The 4486-nt window shown below is 32.0% G+C and overlaps 1 long non-coding RNA gene across 1 annotated transcript; it reads left to right on the top strand.

Annotated features, from left to right (window-relative positions):
- Window positions 1-592: 592 nt before the first annotated feature.
- Window positions 593-1996, top strand: LOC140955333 (uncharacterized). The gene is made up of 2 exons (XR_012169297.1): window positions 593-652; window positions 1695-1996. It is a non-coding gene; the product is annotated as an uncharacterized lncRNA (long non-coding RNA).
- Window positions 1997-4486: the final 2490 nt, after the last annotated feature.

Raw genomic sequence — 4486 nt, 5'->3', positions numbered from 1 at the left:
AGTCCATTTTCTTCACCTGTAGTCCCAATGAAGGAAAAAGATAGAAGTTGGCAATTTTGTACAGACAACCGTGCACTTAATGTCGCCACCATCAAGGACCGCTTTACCATTCCTACGGTAAATGACAAGCTCGATGTATTGTATATATGGTGCCTCTCACTTTTCAAGTTCCACCGAGTGCCGACTATAATCAAGTGAGAGTAAATCCTCTTGATGTTCCTAGAACTACTTTTCAAACTCATAAATCACCACTAAAAATATCCAGTAATGCCATTTGTTCTTAATTTATAATACACCCTCGACATTTCAGCCATCATGAACTCAATATTTCGACCCTATTTTCTTTGATGAATTTCCAGTATATTGTCCTACTTGGGATAAGCATATGATGTATGTTAAAGATACCTTAAAGACTTCGAGGTACTATATTTTAAACAAGAAAATGCGTGTTTCGCCAGCAATTAGAATACTTGAAGCATATCATCACTCATCTGAAAAACAAATTGCAGCAATGTTAGCATGGCTAACTCATACTAATATTTCTGAATTACACATTTTTTTAAGCCTTTTTTGTTCAAAATTATTAAGTTGCAAGAGAGATAAGTATATGGACTTGCCACAAAGATTTGATGATTTAAGTTGCAAGCATATGGTGGTCTCTCTCTCTCTCTCTCTCTCTCTCTCTCTCTCTCTCTCTCTCTTTTAATTTATTTTGGAGGCAAACATGGTAAATTATGTTGTATGGGAGATGTTAATCTGAAACAAGATCATCTCTCGTATCCGCATAGGTTGTAAGGAGCCGTAAACTGCACTGCCTTTGCATGATCTAACAATGTTTTTTGTCTTTTCATTGTTAATTATATACTAAAAATTAGAAGGTATGAAGTTTACACAAGAGTAGGATTTAGTTATTTATTTAGAGAACATTGGAAACTTTATTAGAGGTAGGAAAACGGAGATGTATCTACATCAAGACAGGAATGGTGCAACAGGATTGTTGGAGAGTCTGGAAGGTTTGGGTGAGGGATGTGGGAACAAATTTTATGGTGGTTGTCATTTTGTTGTAGGCTTATACATAGAACTTATAAGAGGCGGATTTGGCACATGATCACTTGGAATGCTGCAACAGGATTCATATGGCTGACCCCAACTAGTTTGGGATTGATACTGGGTCCTTCATAGATTTAAGCAAATCACTGCACATGCTTACATTTACATGGTGCCTCTATATTCCATGGAACAAAGCCATTAGAAATCGAACTAGTTCTGGAGCAGAGGTAGCTTGAGATATTCTTACCCTGGAAAAAAATTCAAGCACCAAGGTGAAAAATTAATGAAAAAAGTATAATAATAAAAGAGCATCTTGACTGGTCAGCCTTTTTTTCCAGCTCATACAAATTAATTTTACATTTCATGGAAATGCTTTTATTTATTTAGAAAAAATATTTCACTTTCACCTACAATTTATTTTTAGAGCTGTGGCATGCTTACTTGGTTCTGGCCTGCTTAAACAGCCATTAGTGATTCTACGCATCCTTCAAACACATTGGACATCATGACAATTTAACGTGATTCAAGCTCATACACTCTTTATTAAGTTCTTGCCTTCAATTGAGCTGGTTTGTTCTATAAATGAGTGAGAACTGATGTAGAGACTAATGATTGGTATGCTTGATTGTTGTTTCCGTATCCAGATTCGACTAGCAGAAGCTCAGCAGCAGAAAACTATGTCACAGGAAATGAAGCCAGAGCAAATGGAGAAGATGACAAAATTGGAAGGCTGGCGCCAAGAGCTTCAGCTCTTGGAGGGTAAAAAAGCTGAAGAGGCATCGTCATGAATGCTGTTTTGTTTCAGTGTGAGAAAACTGTGTAGTTTTCCATTTGCTTTTTTACTTTCAGTGAGGAACAAGATTAACCAATCCAGAATTTTTCAACCATGGCTCTTCAATCTGCTAGAACCATTTTGGTTTAGAAATCATTATTTCTTCTTCGTTGATGAGGGACCTTTATCCGTTAATTTCGGATTGATGTCTGTGTTCATGGTGCAAGTGTGCTTGTTTACATCATACGTTCAAGGGAATCAAACTCCACTTGTCCCTAAATGACATGCCACCTTAGAGCAAGCTGTAAACCATCTAGGCGAATCCTTTGGGAATTTTTCAGGATCTTTTGCGGCACGTAAATTTTCTTACCATGCCTCCTTTTGCAAGCTGACATGGGTTCGAACTCCTTTTCATGACTTCCATATTCTCACTTGACGTCTGGTCTTTACTTTATTTCTATGAGAAGAATTTGGTTATGCAAAATAAATAAATAAATAAATTTTGTATGGCTCTAAGTGTTTATTTGATATTCTGGTAGTTTTTGTGATTATAGTTTTAATTTTTTTTTTTAGTTGCCATTATAAAAAAAAAGGTTTAAAAAATGTGTTTAGTTAAAATTGTTATGCGATGAATTTTTATATGAAAAATAAATGATAAGCAAGTTTTCATGAAAGAATAAAAAATGTATTTTAGTTTTTACAAGATCCACAATTATATATAGAATTCAATGCAAAAAACAAAAGTTATTTGGTAATCAAATATTTTTTATTATTTTATGATTGGATAGAAAGCATTAGAAATTATTAAAAATTTAGGCAACTTATGTGGTTTACTTCAGTCTTCATTAATGATATTTCTTGATGTCGTTAAATTTATTTTGTCGAGTTTTCTTTTTATGATAGCAGTAATGTTGTCATCAGAATTTCAATGTGCTTCCGATATTTTTTTTCTTGTTTTTCCTCCTCTCTCATCAAATTAATTATTTGTAGACCATTTTATAATTTTTTAAAAAATCATATATACAACTCGCTAGTTGCATATTGTTAGCCTTATGGCTAAGATAATGATTTAATTATATGTTTTGATGATAACATAAACATTGGATATAATAAAACATTGTTTTGATATATGTATATCACTTTATTAATATCATAATATATTCCATGCTTAAATGATTTAAATAAGAATATGTTAATAATGCCATATCAAATATGAACATAATATATATGTCCACTTTTTGAGACAATCAGACCATTTCTCAAACTAGTTTAGCCATTTCTCAAAATGGCTAGTCTATTTATATCAAATTTCAAGAAACTTTTGGGGTTTTTCAAAACAATCTTAACTAATTCTAAAATGGTCCGACTGGTTCTGCCAACGAGTATAAAACTGTGTCTAACAACTACTTTCTTTTCTAAGCCAGCTTTTACTTGTCCAAAACAGAACTTTTAAGGCAAAAATCTAAGCATACTCCTTTTAAAAAACAACTTATAATACTCTTGTTTCACTTGTAATCATTAAAAAAACAAGGTTGGGTGTGAATTGACAAAATTCTCCCAAAGAGCTTAATTGTTATTCCCAATCAGCTTTACTTATAAAGTATATTGTGCAAAGTGCAAATGACACTCTAAAAAGTTGGGAAAGTCTTCAGAGATAAAATTTTGAGTGGTTTAATACTTGTTATTCAACAAGTATTGGTGAAATGTTTTCTAGTCTTTAGCCTTTTAAAAGATTAGGGATAATACTTTGATCCTAATCTTATAAAAGGATTGAGTTTGATCTTGTAACAACAAATTAAAATATTATGTAATGGTTTGGTCTTACTCGTTAAGAAGACCAGTGTGTAATAGTAAAACTCTTGCATGGAAGTTCAAGGAGAGGAGTAGACAATTTGCTGAACCTCTATAAATCTTGGTGCACTTTTTCTAAACTCGCACTCTTTAATTATCTCATTTCTATTGTTTATTGCTTCCATATTTGGTTGAGTGTTTAGAATTTCATGTTATTCAGTAACACATTTTTAGTTTATATTTTTACTTTGCATACCTAATTCTCCCCCATCTTATATGTTTGTGTTGCCTTAATCCTAGAACAATTGATTTTAGAGCTTGTGTTCTTGTTTTAGGATTTAACCATCTTAGAGTTAAAGATCATGGATATCAGTGAACTTAGATTTTCTAAGACTATAGTATATGAAGAAGATGATATAGAATCACCTAACTTAAACTTCACTGAACAAGATGGAGATGTCGATATGAGTTTTGATGATTTAATTACCTTATGTGAAGACTTAAATAAAAAGAACAAGGTGTATAGAAAGACTAATTAAAACTTGGAAAAGATGCATGAAAATTTGAAAAATGAAAATAATGATTTACTTGAAAAATGTGATAGATTAACACAAGTAAATGAATCATTCTAAGATATTGCTAGTTATTTCTTATCTTTAAAGGATTTGAAAAATGAAAATGATGCTCTTTAGAAAACAAATTAAAGACTTGACTTCAACTTTAGCCAACTTTACTCAAGGTTGAGATAACTTGGATGTTTTATTGAGAGGACAAAACAAAAACCTAAATAAAAGTGGTTTAGGTTTCAATTATATAGAAAAACAAAAATTAAATGAGCATATTGATGGAGACACCGAACCGGAAACATTATTT

This window comes from Populus alba, chromosome 3, assembly GCF_005239225.2.
Source record: "Populus alba chromosome 3, ASM523922v2, whole genome shotgun sequence".
Lineage (NCBI taxonomy): Eukaryota > Viridiplantae > Streptophyta > Magnoliopsida > Malpighiales > Salicaceae > Populus > Populus alba.
Note: the sequence above shows the minus strand (reverse complement) of the source record. Positions and strands in the feature narration are given on the sequence as shown.